This window comes from Seriola lalandi, unplaced genomic scaffold (genome assembly GCF_002814215.2).
Source record: "Seriola lalandi dorsalis isolate HSWRI2012SDOR001 ecotype SW California unplaced genomic scaffold, Sedor1 jcf7180002054901, whole genome shotgun sequence".
NCBI lineage: Eukaryota > Metazoa > Chordata > Actinopteri > Carangiformes > Carangidae > Seriola > Seriola lalandi.
The window spans coordinates 6107623-6127811 of NW_019525453.1; the positions used below are offsets into that span (position 1 = coordinate 6107623).

Here is a 20189-nt window from a genome sequence, read left to right on the forward strand (position 1 = left end):
CCTTTCACCACTTTTTAGTCTTAAGGTTGAAAATGAATTCAAGTCATTTTTTCTCACTGATTTTCCACGAATCACGCAATGCACGTGTTTATTAATGTTCAGCATTTGTCAGCAATTATAATTTCTATATGATTATTATAGTATCGCAACTGTGTTTTACTATATTGTCATTCACTACATGTTTACACACCAGCCTCCACTCATGGGTGCCCACATGAAGATAAACAGTTGTTTACATATGGTGGTTTAGAAATCAGACCGTATCATGGTTATTACACGGACATTGCCCCCTGTGATTCCAGTACATGCCATTATAGAGAGGAAGAAACAGGCTGTTTAGCTTCATTGAAACCTGACTCAAGGTTCAAACAAACCGTGTCTGTTGGACAGTTTTTGACATGTTATTGCCATAATATGATTAAGAATCAGGGAAATATTTTGATTGTGGTATAATTTCATATATTTTCCCATATAGTCTGGCAGCACTTCTACTACTGTTTTCTTTTTTTTTTTTTTCTAACAAGCGTGTGCATGTGTGAATGTGTGACTGTGAAGGGGACATGGGGGATCACATGTGTGATTCCTGTGGTATCTATTGATCCGAACGGGGCAATGACAATGCAAAGTCCTTGCTGTATCAGTGTTAACAGCTTCATTATTATCTTATCACTTCCTCATGCTCTGTTTCCTCTTCTCATGCCACTTAGAGGAACCACATATGAAAAAATTCAAAGTCAGGCAACAGAGATAAGTAAATGGTTTTTACTGAGTTATTTTTGGACTTTTTATTCAAAGATATGCCATTTGAGAACATTATTTAATTTCCACATTATAAAATCCCCACATTCGAGGTGATAATCAGTGGGTTTTCAGTTTCCATCCATCTTTGCTGCTCACCACTGCTGTGTTTTTGTCCTGCACTTTCCAGAGGCCACTTGTCAATCAAGCAGGTGGCGAAAATCTGATGTTTTTTTCTTTGAATGTTCTGCAGCTTGTGTTCATCGTTTTATATATTCAGCCACAGCGGATATTGCTGTTAGTGTGTCCAAGTTCTGTCAGAAATGTTCAAGTATAAATGAGGATCTTTGTGGAGCTACGTGACATTTTGTGTTAAAAAGAGCAAATGTAAAAACCTTTCATGAAATGCTCATGTATCAAATATATTTATAAGCAACCCCCTTACATGATATCTTACATTATATCTATACTGTTATCAATGATCACATGCCACTTCGGCCACCTTAGTTTTACCATTAGGCCTCCTTACAAAAGTTTGCGAAATGACTTCCTGCCTGGTCTGCACAGTGGACAAATAAAAATGTACAGCACAAAGAAACATGCACAGTGCAGTGGAAGCAGTGGAATCAGGTGTTGTTCAGGTAGTTTTACAGCATGTGTGTATGACCAATGCACTTAAAAAACAAATTGTAACTCAATTTGAGCATAATATATAGAGGGATAATATTGATATTATCTTAATGATCAATAGTTTTTCACTGCTCACATCTCCATTTTTCTTTTTTATCATGTCACCTCCATCATATGGCAGTTCCCCTTCTCTAACTTTCACCCATTAACAGCACATGAATAATGCTTGAGTATCAGTCACGGCTGTCGTTCCCTTAGGTTGAAGTCCTGGTGAAAAATGAAAGGTGTCCCCGCTCAGCAGGTTCCTAAATGAGCTAAACATACGAGAGCAAACTGTGTAGGATGAAACCTTTCTGCTCAGCTATAAATGGCACAAACCAATACGCCATATTGATTTTGTTTAATGGAGACATTTTCAACTAAAATCTCTCCACATCATCACACAAGGACCGAACCATATGTGTGATAAAACAGAAATGTAATTTTCACATTGAGGTTCATCTGAACCTTCATACGGCTCGACTCCTGGCAAACGTCTGAACTGTGTGACAGTGAGATATCAGAGGCATGTGATCGCCGATGCCGTGGAACCGGCATCTCAGGATGATCCTGACGCACCAACAGACAATCGGGAGCCACGAGCTCAGGGTTTGTGTTTGATCCGCATGTAAGCCTCTCTCTGCCGGCTCAGTCAAGTGGCACTGTAGCGCTAAAATTCTCCAATGGACGCAAATTCACAGCATCAGCTAAAATAGATGCACTCAACCATCTTCAGCTCTCTGCACTTTGTTTTATTCTTTCCTGGTTTATTTCTTCTGTCCAACATGTTTTTTTTTTTTGTTGTTTTATGAGAAATGTCTGCTTCATATGGACTGAATTTGGCTGTTGGACGGTTAATTGTGTAAAAGCTTGAAGCTTGTGTTCACAGTGTTTCACAAGTTTGCAATGTGTAAAATATACACCAGTGCAGTTAAAAAAAAAAAAATAGATTTGATAAAATCAACTGTTGGTTTAAGCTTCTGACACTTCATCTCCAAAGTCAGAAAATCTATAGTGTGAATATAATATGCAGAAGTCAGCACAGTGGAACATGAGTCAGCATTTTTTCCTGAGAAAACAAACATCAAAACCACAGCTAAAATGGTAAAGAAATATTGTGCAATCGGGTACAGAAACAAATGAGCGCTTTAAGTTTTAGTTGTGTAGACTAAACAGAAGGAAAGCAACGTTCAGCAATACCTTTTAAGGAGCTGCAAAGTGGATGCTAATCAACTGATGGTCTTGGAAGATGTTTTTGCTTAATTTTGCGACAGTATTGCAGCTTGTCACAGTCAGAGCAGGTTATTTTATTACTTATTGAAGGTGATGCAATGGTATAATGGGGAAAATTGACATTAGCACATATCATCTGCAGGTGAAGCACTTCCTATCTGCCCTCTTCTCTACTCTTACTCTTCAGCACAGAGCTAATGACTAATCCGAGCAGTGGCCAGGCCTCGGCTACACTGAACCAGATGCACCAGAAAGCTCCAGTAACAGCCACAGGCGTGTCGAATGACATGTTCCGAATAATCCACTGCTGCTACGTGTCACAAGCAGTTACAATTTAATGAAGTCGGAGAAGAAAAGCTTACTCTGGCATGAGTAATAAAAAAACGCATAAGTAACGACCAAGGACGTAAAAAGTCTAAAATATATCTCAACATTTCATTTATCACGTAAAACAAAACGTCATTTTCGGGCAAGTTCTTTTACACTGGTTTGAAAATCTAAGTCTACACAGACATTTACCAATCTCCAGGGATGAAGAGTTGTTTCCTCTCATGCATTTTGGAGAATGCATGAGGAGAGTCAGATATTTGATCTGTCAGCCCTGGTCGTCGTTAGTTCTTTGAGGTCAGCTTGTATTTTATATTGTACATTATAACTGGGCAAATCAGCTTGTTGGGTCCGGCCTGATAACCAAACATCTAGACTTGGAGATACCAGATGGGAGAGACATTATGTGCTCCTAAGTGGACTGGCTGCCAATTTCTCTGTCACCCAAAGAAAGTTTTTCAAAGTTATTGCTGTTATTATCCCAAACTATTCCAAAACAATGCAGTATTCAGCACACACACACACACACACACAAACACACTCCAGAGCTCTCTTGCATTCAATACTGATGGAGTAGCCACTCTCAGCCTGCTCTCTGCTGGGTTTTAGGGGTCCTGATGCCACTCACCGGCTATTGAATAATAACCCTGAGAGACCCAGCTTTAGCCTAATCCCTACTTGAAAGCTATCCTTCCTCTAATTCAATCCCTCTTTAAACCCTCGCTGGAGACAGACGAGTGGCGCAAAACACACGCACACATACACTCCTGGGTTAATGCAGCCAGACTTGAGTCACTCGTCCAACAACATACCGGAACCGGATAATAACGCAAGTGTCAAGGAAATCAGGATGCAGCATTTAAAACAGGGATTTTCCTGCTCACGGTGGCACTGATTTGAGGACGTATTAAGGTTTATAATGTGGAGTCGTACAGTTAATTTTACATGATATAACACAAGTTTGACTAAGTGGCTGCAGAGTCTTAGATGATGCCAATTAAAAGTGTTGGTTACAATATACAGGATGTGGACAAACTGCCTGTTAATCCTGATTGTTAGTGGACTGCACATAGTGTTTTGTGATACAAAAATGTGCCAGTGCGCATCATGGAGGTAGAAAAAAAAAAAAGAATCACAATCTCAGCTAAATCCTGTCTAATTGTCTAAGTGAATTGGAGTGGGGAGAAGTCTGAGGATCAGTGTTTCTGTTGTTGCCAAGATAATGAGGGAGCTCCATTTAGATACAAATGAAGCACATTTTCATCTTGTTTTGACCACTGGCATAGTTTCTTAGTCTGTATCTGTTTGGAAGCATTTATTTAAACGTGGTATTATGGAAATGTTCTATGATATAATGTATAGTACTTAATACCAACTCAAATTGTTTTTCCATTCAGCACCAAATCATAGAATTAGTTACGTTTTTCTGTCGTATCTTGCTCATGACAGTATTTCATGATGTTCAGAGACAAACCTCTGACAAATTGTAATTTGCACCTCGTTACATCACACAATCACAAACTTCAGTGTGTCCCTACAGCACATGAGACAGTCCAGTGTCCTGTATCCGTCTAATTCTTATTATTTAAGGTCCCATATTGTGTGCGTTTTTGATTATGAAGCAGGTCCAGGTTCTATATCGATACTGTGAAAGTATCAGAGCGCTCAGTCCACAGAGAAATGCACACAGCCTGTATTCCGTAACTTTATGATGTCACAATGAAACAGCAGCCCCGCCCACCTGGACCCACCATCCAACTTTGCAGGATTTTGGTTTCTCTGAGTGTTTACCTGAAATCTACGATATTTTTACTCAATCTCAATTAAGGATTCTTATTAGTGTTTTGTCCAGCTTCTTCTACTCATCGTTGTTTTTATCTTGCTGTTTTAAGTTTCCCATTTTACCCATTGTGTTTTTACACTTGGACTGAAAACCAACTATTATTATGGCAGTGTGTGTGGACTGCAAACTTGCTTACTCACAGTTAAGGAAGTACTTACTCCACCTCCTGGAGCTGCTTGACGGCTTTGTCTCCTTAGCTTCTGCCCAGGCAAAGCATATTTCTCCCCATAATCTCCCCATATGTGCTGCTGTAGATGTCCGTCCTTCCATGCACTCGCCTTAACATCAACTTAATCTAGCTGGAGCATTTTAGTCCGAATTTGACCGTCTGTTCGGCTCAGTTCAGCACTGACTGACCATCACCATCACCGGTGGCTTTTACCAAGATACAGTGGTCACTCAGAAAACAGACCAACCTGGTCTAAGTAGAACTCTAGAAATAAGTGAGAGAGAGGAGATGTAAAACTACACTGAGATAGCTTTTGTTGCTTGAACCAAAAATATATCTTCTTATGGATATCAAAACTTTCAATAAAACATGTAAAATAGGGGACCTTGAGTAATGTTCCTTTGTATCCTTTTTGTCTTTTAAAACAAGCCTTCATATTTGTTTTGTTAATGGATTAATACACAGCTCTGTGTAGTTTGTGCAGCATTATGACCCATAGTTAGGTTTTGTTGCTAGGCGACATCTAGTGGCCGTAGTAATTATGACAGGTGCAAAGGGAGAAGTGCGGTGACGTATAAAGACAAAGTCCACGTCAGGAGGAGGTTGGGATGGATGGATGGGTCAACAAAACACAGGAGAGCGGTGTTGGATTCACATATGAAACCAGCTGTTTATATTGTAACCGTGACAATGGGCCATCAATGTCGAGGAAGTACTTATTTCAACCCAAATCACAATCTTTTCCAAAACCTAACCGAGCAGTTTTAGTGCCTTCAGCTAACAAAGACATGATCGTTATTATAGTAACCATGGTGACAAAGGTACGCCGCTGTCAGTCCTATATGGTTGTTCAGGGTAGAGGAGTTGTTGTGTTGTGTTGCCAGTGTGGGAGAAGCATATACAGTGTGAGCGTTGGTGTGCTGTGAATGTTTAGAGGCTTTCCTGTTGATATGGGTCCTACAGGTTCTTCTGGTGTTGTAGAAGAGTTGCACCTCGTATTCTGTTTCTGGCTATGGTAAAGTGTCTATTGAAGGATTTACCGTACTGTATGTACACAAAAGAAGAAGACAAACCATCTACAAACTAGTATTTATGAGAATGAACCTGGCCATGACATTGTGTGGTGTACCTCCGTGAAAACACACATATTTATCTTTATGACTCAGCTGAACTGCATGGGGAGGTCTCAAAATGAGAATTTGAACAAGCTTTAATATTTTTTATCACACCACAATAGTCTATTAAACCACAGTGGATTTTCATATAAAAACATTTTATTTATGGAAGCAGCGTAACTGGTTCAAGAGGATGCTCCTCAAATAAATCAACACACAAGAAACTCTGCGGAGAGTGAAATAAAACCAAGTCAGGAATAATAAACAGAACCCCAACAAACAGACATATCAATGACATGGAAAATTATATATATATATATATATATATAGAGAGAGAGAGAGAGAGAAAGAGAGCATATATAGAGCATATGATGTGTCTGTGACTGTTTGCAGGCTTGATGGGCTGCCAGGCCAAAGGCAGCTACTTAGATCCAACAGAAACACATAAGACATTTTTGTTGCTTCATGTGAAAGTACGTTGCTCTCAAATGTTTCTTCTTTTTCTATTGTCACTTGCTACAATGTGGGACAGAGCGAGTAAACCTGGATATTTCTTTATTTCAAATGGGGTCATCCAAAACAACTTCCATGTGTTTTTCCATTATACCTTTACTGTTGTCACTGAGAGAACAGCAGGAACAAACGCAGGAGGGATCCTGATACCAAAGACTGGAGAGTAACAAACCTCCTTCCTGAAATTTAACATATATTTTTCTGGGCCACCAGTTGAAACACAGACGTTTACAAAAATATATTTAAATGTTTCTTTTAAGTGAGTTTAATGTACAGAGCTGTGGTTATTTTGTTAATTTAAATACATGAAACATATCAAAGAAACTCATTTGTGGTCATTAATGTAACATCTGCACATGAGAACAACAACAGAAAACTAACATTTTCTCTTCAGGTCCCTGGTGTAGCCACAGTTTTCATTAATACTTAATTTCTGCAGGTTTTTGGTCTCTTTCCAGTATCAAAAAATGTTTGCATGGTTTGTTGTCCTCTGTTTCTTTCCTTGACAACTTCTGAAAATTTCCCAAAAAAGAAAAAAGAAAAACAAACCTCTTTCAGTGACGACATCACTGTCAAAGTCAAAGAATCATTTCTTGAAAATACGGAGAGCTGAAATGAGGTGGGAAGCACGAGGAATGGATTCTCAACGCCACCAAGCAAACCCACTGCTCCTCAGGCTTTTGATATACAGCTTGAACACACACACACACACACACACACACACACACACACACACACACACACACACACTGAAACTCTACCTCATCATTGCCACTGAGCATGGAAGATGAAAAACCCATGAGTGTACGCATTTTGATTCTTAAATCAACAGTGTTTTGATTTTGGTTTTGCTACAGCAGAGCGTGAAGCAGCTTATTATCTGCTTCATTACTGGCAGGAGGAGAGGGACTGTGTGTGGTATGTGTGTGTGTGTGTGTGTGTGAGAGAGAGAGAGATTTTAGTGTGTGTGTGTGTTTGTGTGTGTGTGTGTGGATGTGTGTTTTCCTATCTATATGTGTGTGAGCCAAAAACGTTAACCAAGCCCATCCCACTGGTTTATTAGAAACTCATTCACTTTTCCATTCTACATTTTATATCACGTAAACAAAGCAATAGATTGCACTGAGAATCATTTTCTGGCATCCACAGACACACGAGCTGCTGCAGAATAAAACACATTATTAAGTTACTGTACTGAACTATATTTCCATCTCTTCACCATCAGGAGCTTATCGGGCTTAATGCGCCCTGGTGGGTGAAACAGTAGAATTTCTTAATAGGTGGCACCAAGTGAAGCTTGTATGTTGTGTTAAGTCACACTACATGTTTAAGTCAGTCATTCAGCAAAGTTAGTTCCTGTGATTTTTATACAAACGTAGTACAGTTCTACAATCCAGATCTTTTGACAGCAGCCATGTGAGGAGTCAGACCGACTGTAAGACAACAGTCCAAATCGATCACCTGAGAGCGTCATCGAGGAACGTCAAATAACAACCGGTCTGGGAGAATTTTTGGTCCAATTCTAAAGTTAGTTCAGGGGTAAAGATCAGGCTTGAATCCAAACAGTGTTTTTTCAGGCCATTTTCTCAGATATCTTATTTTGAACTAAACTCCTTAAACAGATAATTTTCTATGTTTCAACAAACACCACAAATGTGCTTCACAGCCAACATCTGGTGAGGTACAGCTGTATGAATGCAGGTGTGTTTGCGTTGATGTGCACGTGTTATATACACACACAGGGGTGTGTGTGTGTGCATACTGTATATATTGCATGTGTATCCACATGTGTTATTTTTTCTGTGCACTGCAGGGGGGTAGCACATGTTATTGCACTGGAATGAACAGTTTCTAACACACATGGCACTGACTGTGAACTTGTTACTCTGCTGAGTCTACGATGGGTTAAACCACCATGTCCTCCTGCTGTCTGTGGTCACCTGTACTGTATTTTAACACAGGCAAACCTATGATGAATGACCATGAAATAGTGATTTGATTGAGTCCTATGGAACCGTGGCAAACAGTAATTCCTGCACTTCCTCAAAAGTTGAACTACTTTCAGCTTCAACTGTCATCTCATGCTTCATCCAAAAATGCAGCGCTGCCCCACCCTGTCAGAAAACTTCAAGCTGCATCTTCCGCTGAAGTAGATGTTTGGTTCAGAGGCATTGATCCTGAGCGACATGTCTGTGTGTGTGAAGGGGCCATGACACGTGAGGGGGTGACGTCAGCTTCAGGTCCCAGTTAGTATCTGTCTTTTTTGAACTGTGTGTTGGTAAACCATCTGCACTTATGTGTGTGTTTGTGTGTGGGTGTGAGACAGAGAGACAAATGAAGGGCCCCACATGACTTCACTAAGAGGTTTCCTGTCTGAACTTGAGCACTCAGAGGTCTGCTGTGGCAGATAGGACTGCTGCCTTTGTTCACATTACAACCCTAATTAGGCAGAGCATTGTGTGTGAGAAATACGAGAGCAGTTCTCAGTGTGTGTGCAAATGAGTGTGTGTGTGTTGTTTGTGTGTGACTGGGATATTGAGAGTGACAGCTGAATGTTGCCACCAGCACGCTCCGCTTGTCTCCTTGTTTCACTTCAGACCAGCTGAGTGAACTGCTGGCGGCAGGCCAAATGAAAAACACACACAACAACAACAACACACACACACACACAATTTTGTACTGCTATACTTGTGAAGACTCTCACTGATGGAATTCTATTTTGTATAAGCCCTCACATTGAATCTTAAAGTTGACTTAAACCTAATTATTACATCAAACTTAAATCCAGGTCTTAAGCCTCTGACAGGTCTTTGAAGGAGTGAGGTTTGGACTCTATTATCTCTTTTTTTTTTTTTTGGCTGGACTGCAACAGTGGGGCAAATGTCAGTGACTGACTGACTGAGTGATAGAGTTGAGGAATGACGTTACACCATTTGTCGACTGAGAATTGGATTTTTCCCATTTGCCATAAGCCGACCGTTCACACCACCGCTGTGCCAACAAAGTGGTGACAGTAGAATTATTATATTGTTGAATTTATTTAATTAACATGGTAGAAATGGACATTAGGCTTAACTGGCATGAACATTATATGTCAGGCACCAGGAGTTTATATTCTGTCTCTGCAAAACATTTATTATTTCTGGTGGAGACAAAATGTTACCCCTCCCCCCAAAGTAGTAATGGCGGTGATGGTGGCTTGGGCGAGTCAGTGAGGGTTGATTACATGTGTGAGCCCAGTCAGGGAACACACAAGCAGGACACTCTCAATGAACGAATGACAGGCACACAGAAAGAACCTGCAAAAACATTATGGATTTTTGTGACTGGCCCACTGGGATTTCTACCGGTGCTTCTGATGGCCAGTCCGACTGTGGAATAGTCAATAGTGCAAACAACAATAAAATCAGGAGTTGACTTTCACTGTCACGCGCCTGTGACAATAGCCTTTTTATTTTTATGTTGACAGTACGTTGTGCTATGGCATTTAAAGATATATTCTATTTAATATTGATGTTCATGAAGAGTGTTTTGGCATGCCTGGCTGAGTGTGGCTGTCCATGGTGCTGAAGGGGGGATTTCTTTCTGGTACGTTAAATTAACATTTGACCTTTTGTTTAGTTGTGTATGATCATATTCCCGTATGTGTCTCCATGAGGAGAGACTCCACCCTGTACTGGGGGTGGGGGACTCTAGCCATTTACCAGGTCTTGTTCCAAAAATGTCCTGACACCATAAGTTTAAAACACAAAATTGTCCTTGCAAAAGTAGAAATACAAGAGCGTACACACGGGCAGGGACATGAACGTCTACCCAGATACATATATAGCAATAAACACAGAGCCTTTGTAATAGAAAAAAATAAATACATGGAGATTAAAAACGATCACTAACATATTGTTGCACACTTTATACTGGTATGAAAATACAAGCAAAAATGCAAATGTAAATCTGCGCATACTTAGTACACATGCAAATACACATGTACACACAGATGAATTTAAAAGGCAGCTAACTTCACTGTGAGTCAGGCTTGTGGTAGCAAAGGGTGGGCATCATCAAAAGTTCTCCTAACAGCTAAAATAAAAGTACTAATAAACATTGAGTCAATTTTCTTTATTTCTATTAATTGAACACTCTCCAAACAGTTTTAACTGTGAGGTAAACATTCATATATTCAACTTTCCTGGTGTGTTTTGACAGCTCCAACAACTCAGTTGTCAGTCTGCATCATTGTGTGAGCCTGTCTGACATATTACATTACTTTGCCCCTTGTTTGCCAATCCATTATACTGCTGACAGTCTTTGGAAAGTGTGTTGGCTTTATATGTGGATCCATGTTTTGGGAACTCTCCAGGAAAAAGAAAAAAGAATGTAGTGTCTGTTCTAGTGAATAAGCAGATTTGTGGCTTTGAAGTGTCAGATTTTCAGCACTGAATTAGAAGACGCAGTGAGGATCATTTATTGAGGGAAAGAAGAAAAGACAAGAAAGTGTTGATACTAAAAAACTGAAGAACCTTTTATTTTTATCACTTAAACCAACCAAATTATCCAGCTAACAAATATTGTTAGCAGAGGCAGATAGTTTACAGTGTAAGACTTTGTGCCATTGAACTCCATCGTTATCTCAACAGTCTGACTTCATGCAAACACCTGAATGAGACTCATAGTGGACATTCCAACAGTCCCCCTGTTTGCAGGGAAAATCACTGTCTACGTTCCTTCAAAACCATTTTACAGTGTCACACGAGGAGGCGATGTTCCAGTGGAGATGTGAGTACAGTCAGTTCTAGCTGCAGTGAACATTTTAAAACACAGCACGCTTTTTAAAAGTGGGTGAATTGCTGATGAATTTGATGCAGAGAGACTCATTTCTGTTTTCAGAGAGTGTGATTGGTGGAGGCTGGAGGCAGCATATGAACAGGCCACCCTTCCACCAACTGTCTGTGTACGTGATCATGTGTGTGAGGGTGGGTGTGTCTTTCTATCACCGTGTGCACAAATTTTGTTTTGATACCGCCGTTGTGAGGACATTTTGACCGGTCCTCACATCTTCAAAGGGCTGTTTGATGTGATTTGGTTTCAAGGTTCAGGTTTGAATTACGTTCAGGTCGAGGTTTAGGTTTAGGCATTTAGTTGTGATGGTTAAGGTTAGGGTTAGGGGCTGGGGAATGCATCATGTCAATGAGTGTCCTCACAAAGATAGAAGTACAAACGAGTGTGTGGATGTGTGTGTGTCAGTGCTACTGTTGGAATATTAAAGTTCTTCCCTGGTGAATGGCAAGCATTTCAAAGACCAGAGCGTCTGCCAGCAAAGCCTGTGTGGCGCACACACACACACACACACACACACACACACTGACAAATATATATTTATATACAACTCAAAGCCATAAAAAAGTCTGCATATAGCATTATACTGCCCAAGGCGAGATGATGTAATCTTTATGTTTTACTCAACACTGTCCTTAAATACTTTAGCATGCTCACAGCTCAGCTCCTGGCTCGTGCTGTTGTTAGCCTGAAGCTAAACACACAGCTAAGCCACCTGGATGTTGTAGCAGAAGCTGCAGGTGAACAAGTCGTCTGGATTCAGAGGAACCCCCCCCCCCCCGGGTGAAATTGGACATTGCCTGCTCATTTTTGTCCCTTAATTGAATAAAACTTAGTTGTTACAAAAAACACAGCTGGTCCACATATGTCAAAGGGAAGACCTCAAAGGGGAAATCAATATTACCAACCTCCAGTCAAACACAGAAATAATACAAAATACTTCACTTGATGATCTGTAAATCAAAAATTCAGAGCGTTTAAGCGCAACACATCCTTCCTTGCTCTCAAGCAGGGGGGGGGGGGCCTATTCCCTGTTGCCCTTTCAGTAACACAAAATTGAGACATCAAACCATCCACTAAGTAATATGTGGAAGAATTTTAGATTTCTACACCACAAATGGAAAGAATTTGGGAAAAATGCAACTGCCACAGTCTCACAGCTTTACATTCCCACAAGTCACACGCCAACTGTTATCGAAGTGAAGCAGTGGAGAGGCCTGAAATGAACAATGACAGTTACTCCTGGAATTAATTTGAACAAATTACGCAGCAGCTCTCATTTCCTCTGACTTCATAGTTTTAAGAAGTACCAGCCTGAGTGGCGTCCTGCTGGGAAGGGAATCAAGAAGTGGAGTTACATAAAAAATGCTGCATTCTCTTGTGGATGCAGAAAAACTTTTTGTGTGCTGAGTTGTGGCTCAAAAAGAAATTTAACAACTGTCGTGGTGCGCTTCTCATTTCGGAGTGACAAACACCCCAAAGAGATCAGATCCAGGGTCTTCTTTAGTTTGTTTTCCATCAGAAGGCAATGGAAACTTTCTGTCTTTGACAGAGCTCATGTATAAATGAAAAAAGCACAACACAGACTGTCTGAGCTGGTGCCCATGCAATAAAGTTTTTTTTGTACAAATCATGAGCTGAAACAGAGTCTGAGTCTTAAATAACTCAAATTCAGATTCAGCACCATTCTCCTTACACTGTGTTAGACGTAGTTGTGGGTTTTTGATTTTATTTTACAGCGTTTTTTTGGGGGGTTTTTTTGGCCATAGCGGTTTCTCCCGTAGGTGACTGTTGCCCTAACAGAGTGCATGTCACAGCACTAAGTGTGTGTCGCTATGGCTCGCTGGAAGTGTGACTAATGTGCTGGCCCTGACTTTACTCAGTCCACTCTCGCCTCCACAAGCTCTCCATTCTTTATCGTCTACCCTCTGGTCTAATCTCTAATATCCTCCTCCTCCGCCTCCTCGCCTCTTTCCTCCTCATTGTACTCGCAATACCCTCATCGCTGCCTCCCTTCATCCTTACAGTCACTTCCGTTCTGTTCAATCTGTGACTGATGTTATCTGTTCTGCATTTTGCACTGTGAGCCCATTTCCAGCTGGTACTAACATGTGTTAGTCATTTATAACATTACTTATGAGAGATTTCAGTTTTTGATTTTTAATTAATAATAATGATAATAATAATGATAATAATTATCTTTATTGTCCACAATAAATACAACATTAAAATAAGAACAACATGCACAGTACAAACAACAATAACGGAAACAAAACAAACAAGCAAACAAACGTGTTATTCAATAAAGTGTGCTCATTTATTCTAATGTGAATCAGAAATGTGCTGCACATGCTTTGCTGTTCCTTTGTTGACCTATTCTGCTTCAAAGGTAGTTTATGAGAGCCGAGGTGTGTCGTGGGAGGGGGCTTGCAGCGGTGCTCTGGGGGCTGACATACGTGAGTGAGTGTGTGTGTGTGTGTGTGTGTGTGAGTTACTGGTACAGATGGGATCGGTCTGGCTGTGCCGTACTCGTGGAGGCATTTTTGCATTATTCTTTGAATTTTTACAAAACCAAACAATGACTCGATAAATGTTGAACATAATTGTTGAGTTGAATACAATATATAAATGAAACATGTAGCTTTTTTTTTGTTTATTTTGTTCAGATCTCTTTCTTGTGAGCAAGAGCGGGAAGAGTGATATTGTCGATCTCGGAGAGAATGTGATACCAGTTTTGTAGTTGCATCAGGAAAGTGATGCAACCACTAGAGTTGCTTTTCCTCGCAACCGATAAAAACATCTGTACTGGTAAATAACACAGAATTACAGTACAGAAATGTACAGAAATGGCAAACTAGGTCTGAGGTACTTTTAAAATTGTCACCTTTACACAGTTAGTCTACCAGAGAGCACTGACCAGCCAGAGGTCTCCTGCTCACAATTCTTTAAAAAAAAAAAAAAAATCTAAAGAATCCATATCTCTCCCTACCCCATACTTCTTTTTTATGTGTTTTATGTTTTAACAAATTACACTATTGGCCTCAAAAAGCCAGTATGGGTGCGGCTACAGTGACCAGACCAGTCTCCTTCACAATATTATAAAGCCTAACCGCGATCTGTCCCTCGCTTTAATCATCTATCTATTAATTTCTTAACCACGTCAACAGTGGCAGCCCCTATTCAGGATTAAGAGAAAACACAGACTGAGCTGTCAGAGCTCAGCATGTTGCAGACGTAGTCGAGACATTTCCCATGTCTGTTTGATGCACAGGCGTCATGGCCTGCTTCATTAATCCCTCTGCTGCTGAGCTGTCTGAGGTGCAGGGAAATGCTCGTGGTTCTCTACGTGGTCAAAAGCTGCTGATGGATAGGCCTGCTAAGCTAACTGTAATGGACTGAATCTGGGCCCTCTCCTCACACTAAGAGCTGTCTGTTTTAATCTGGCTCTGCTGTTACACTGTCTTAGTTCAGAGCACTCACAGACATGCAATACAAAACAGCTGATAGAAACAGCTGGTGACTATAAAAAAAAAAAAATTGACACGGGAGCAACAACAAATACTTTGATAGTATCCAACCAATCAACTCCATTTCTGGCCATCAAAAACTCTTTTGCTTTTCTTTTGTCTTCTGGAAGAAAACTTGCTTTTCTGTTGTAATTTCAAGACTGTCACAGTCTCCCGGGCAACAGTGTGTGATCTATAATTGAAAACAATAGCAGCCAAGGCTTTCCAGGGGTTGAAGACAAACCAGTAACTTCAGACTCCTAAATGCAGTGTTGTGTTTGTCATCAACACTTCAGATAAAATACTATATGTAGCCTAAGTGAAATGTATTATGTTGAGGAAATTCCGTGGGTCATTAGGCCATAATACTTGCTTCCTGCTTCGCAATTGGTTTGATTGAAACTTGAACTTTTACCTTTTTGTCACGTGCTTACATAAAAGGTTGACAGCATAATGTCGGGGTGCAGCATGGAGGAAATACTGCAGGAGAAATGCCCCTCAGAGTGATTGTAACCTTCTTTCAGCTCATAGATGTTTTGACGATCCGTGCCAGTGATGCTTCCATAGCGCTGGTGTTCAAATCCGCGAAGGGCAGATGTGACAAAAATGGCAGGAGCTGTCCCCTCGACGCCTGAGCATGCCTACGAAATGTCCCATTCTACATGAAATTGCAGGACACATCTAGATAAATCAACAGCAGTGCAAGGCCGCTGAAGCTCTGCAGGGAACACCAGCACCTTATTATTTTCCTATTTGTAACATGTTATATTGACCTATATAACAGTCGGGATTAATAAACCAAACCAAAACACTGGCAGGCAGTAATGTTAGCGTGTGAAATGGGTACTCAGAGCAGTATGTGCGGAGAGTGAACACAAAAACACAAGCACACACATCCACACGCACTCTCTTGCCTGAGGAGACAGCTTGCAAACAGCATGATGTAGGAGCTTGGCCACTGGCAAACAGGAGTGTTTAGGAGAGAAGGAAAGAGAAAAAAAAGCAGAAAAGGAAGGATAAAAAGGAATGCAGGACAGAGGACAAGGCAACCAGCCCCATCAATTACCCTGTTAAATGAGCAAAGAGCAGCTACAGAACACAAGCTAATCTTAATCAATGGAGACATGTGGAGTTCAGGGGGTGGGCAGCAAATTAACACCTGGAGCAATTAATCCGGTCCTGGGCGCACTCTTTACCGCAGAGAAGAAGAAGAAGCAATGAAGATTCACTCCTCATTCAATCATGCCAACATAACTGATCTTTAAATCCTTAAAGGAGCAGTGTGTAGGATGGAGGAGGAGGTCTGCAGGCCTGCAAGTCACTCTTTGTAGATTTTACAAGTTTAGTGACAAGAAAATACCACAGTACATACACTGTAAAATCATTTATCATTAACTCTTATTGTTTACTTACTGTTGTTTAGAAACGTTGTCAGCTTTTTAGCATGCATTCCCAGCATGCACTGCAGAGTAATTGGGTTAAACCTCTTGAGAAAAGTCAACCTTTTCCTAGGAGACAGTTACATGATGGAAGCTTGTTAGGTGTCCTTTTTTTTTCTTTTCTTTTTTTTATAAACGTGCAATATAGTCATCATAATTTCTTAATCTCTCTTCTTTCTTGGTCTTACTTATTTTTCATGTTCCGGCCGTTTGCCTCAAAGCAACTAATAAACAAATTCAATGAGTCAGTAAGAGTTCACTCAAAATAAATGGGGTCAAAAACAGCTAATGTTCTCGCAGTCAACTTCCCAGAGCTCAGGGTTCCGTCGTCAAATTCCTTTTGTCAAAACCTAATGATACTTCATTTGCAATGAAACAGAACCGCAAACAGCATCTTCTTAAGTAGCTGAAACCAGCAAATGTTTGATATTTTTTTCTAACTAAATTGCCAAAAATATTAATCTGTTTTCAAAGATGTTGTTGATTACTTTCATGCCAATTAACTAATACTTTTTCAGTCACAAATGAAGAATTTCCTCCTTTATTTTAGTGATACTGAATGTCCCCGAAAGGATTAAAACTCTGTCTGTGTGAAACAGCATGTAGACCACCACCTTTACAGCTTCACGTGTTGGAAATAATAAATATTACCACTGTGAAAAAAGGAAAAATTGTTTTAATGTTGCTGTGGTCAGAGAGGAACCTCCATCACATCTGAGGTGGATGGCATCATTAGCTCATATCCAACATTCAATAAAATTCAAGTACAGAGCAGATTTATCTGCTATATATCAGACATTACAGCTGCTTTTAGTGGAAGCCTTACAATAAAATGAGGAAAAATTGACTGGCAGTGTGATCTCAGATGGCTCTCTGGATCCTCATTTTATACCAGCCTTGTTTAGAAATTAATAAATGAAAACCATGGCAACAACAGCTATCCAGGCTTGTAATCATGATTGCAGTTCTTCTTTCCCCTTAATGAATGAATTCTTAATGAATTAGACCAGCAGGAGGTCAGCGCCGAGATAAAATAAACACGATGTGGAGGCCTCATCTTTTTTCCCCATGGGTAATCAGCACATATCTAACCATTAGTCGCAAGAATGAGAGGTTCGAAAATAACAAGATACTAAAAAATTTGAAACACACGAGCGACAGTATAGGTTGTGAGTGTTTTTTTGGTTTTCTTTTCTCTAGCGGCAGACAGAATCTTCACATTGAGGTATTGTGTTTTGTATTGTGTCATGCACTGTATCTGTATACAGAGTAGGTGACAGAAGGAAACACAGTCAGCACTATCCCCATGTGGCTGTGTTAAAGGAATAGTTTGACATTTTGGGGAAATACAATAATTTGTTTGAGAAGTGCAACATTTCATGACAAAATGCGTTGACCTTTGAGGGGACAGGAAGACAGAAAGTCCAACATAGAGAAAGATATCATAGATAATAGAGTGCTAAGTTCCCTCGAACCGAAGTCTATGGGTTTTTTGGCTAAAATAAGGTCTGTGGTTAACACCAGCTCTAGAGATTTTTCCCATTTTATTCTATGAATAAAATAAATACCCCTACAGTGATTTATTTAAGCTTTCTCTTAAGTCTCTTAAAAAAAGGCTGGTTGCTGACAAGTGGCTAAATGAGAGTGAGATATTAAACGCCATCACACCAAACATGAAAACCGATCTACTCACCAGTCCACCTTTACATCCTCGTGTTCATACTCACACTTTTGCAAACTACACTAACAGTAGCTTTTTACTTCTGCTGATCGTATTTAGCCTTTAAAAATCATAACGTGGTGTTCATTTGTGAGGATTATCTTGCTGAACAAAACCTGTATCATAAACTTTTTGTTTTTTAAATGTTCTTGTTTTTGTCAGTAATCCAAAAGCCCATGTAAAAATCCCATTTGCTTTTCATCAAGGGAACCAGGTTGACGCTAACATCCGAGTTGGCCTACAAAAAGACATCATCACTGCAGCACTCTATTAGCCATGTTTCACCATCCACTTTTATTTAACCTCATCTGCTTGACTGTGAACAGCTCCATAAAAAGGAATGGTTTGTGAGATAAAGTCAGTTGTATTAACAAAGTTATAGTCCTGAGCTAACAAGCCGCTAACTTATAAGTAGGGTAAGTGAGAGATTTTCTCACCTCCTCAGTTCCTCTTTCTTGAATGAAATGATGTGCAACTCTGACAAGTACAGTACGGCGAAATTTAAACTATACTGAAACAAAGATAATTAATAAAACTACCTTGGTTGACCTAGAAAGAACATTTTAATATTTAATCTGAGAAAACATTTACCATTTCTGTCCGAGACAAAAGCTGGAAGGCAGAGAAGAGGATCTTTGAGTCCTCTAAAAGGAGACGGATAATGTCAAAGGAGCGGGCAGAAGTAAAAAAAAAAGAAAAAAAAATCTCTGTGGAGGATGAGGAAGAAGATATTTCAGGAGGACGAGGCGAGATCTAACGGGGAGAGAGGACAGCAGATCAAAGTGGAACGGGAGGCACAAGATCTGCGAAGATGAGGAGGAAGATTATCTCAAAGAACGAGAATCCGAGGAAAAGAAAGGACCGGTCCGAAAAAAGACGACCAATTATCCAACACGACAAAAGCCATCCCATAATCCTCATCACTGTGGACAGGTCCCATTTCAGCTTCTGTCCATGTTTATGTCAAACTGTGCCGCTGATATTCCTCTAAATGATGATCTGTATTAAACCAGGTCTCTTCTGTTGTGATACATTACACCTGGCAGGTTTATTGCTCACTTTCCTCTGTGTAATTATAGAAGTGACTACTCATTTAATTATGTCGGCTTTTTCTTATCAGAGCAAACACTTGTGATTCTTCATGCACAATAAAATATTTAGATACATCTATTTATTACTGGGCTGTAGTCTCTGACCACAGCTGTGGTTGCTGAAGTTTCATGAGAGGTTTTTCTTTTTCTCGTTAACAGAGTCTCATCTTAGACGGTGTCAACTCCATTTATCGTTTTCATTGTTTTTTCATACTGTGGGAATCGTGAAAGCGTTTGAAACTATAACCCAGTGATCAAAGGCTGGGAAAGAAACGTAACAAACGGCCTGCCAATCAGTGATATTATCTGTGAATTTAATCCCAAAATATATTTTTCAATTCTTTATTATCCTTTTTGATTTGATTCATGGTTTATGAATCAGCAACACACTGTGAATCTAAGGGATAACACTTATTTCAAACACATAGTACACAAAACCTGCAGCATGAAATGAAAGAATATGTCCTTTGAAAACAACATTAAATACCCATATCATTGGTAGAAGTGAAACACTTTGTGGATTAATTGGTAATTATTTGTATTGAAAGACTGAAATATCTCAATAACCACTGGATAGATTGCTATGAAATTTTATATAGACATTCGTGGTGCCCAGAGGACAAACCCCATGGTTTTCCCCTAACACCACCAGTAGGTAGGTTTGTTTTTTGACATTGTATATAGCAGTGGTTGTCAAATACTGTACCTCACTTTGACCCTCTATGATTCCATCCATAAGTGACACAATGACAGTATGGATGACTATTTCAGTCATGGGGTTCAAACACTTTCTGTAATAAAAGCTAAAAGCAGCTAAAAGCCAAAATCTTTTCAGATGGGGGTCTGGGATCTAATTTGTCAGTTTAGGGGTCTTTGATGTGAAAAGGTTTGACAACCAGTGGTATATAGAATACAATAATTTATCTATGAAGATTCTCAGTCATCCAGATTGTGGTTATCCAAGAAGAGATGAATCATTAACTGGATATATAT

General features: G+C 39.9%; 1 protein-coding gene across 1 annotated transcript in view; it reads left to right on the forward strand.

Moving 5' to 3' along the window:
• LOC111672565 (exostosin-1) overlaps positions 1-20189 on the forward strand; it is a 229218-nt gene that overhangs the window by 129120 nt on the left and 79909 nt on the right. The window lies entirely within an intron of this gene.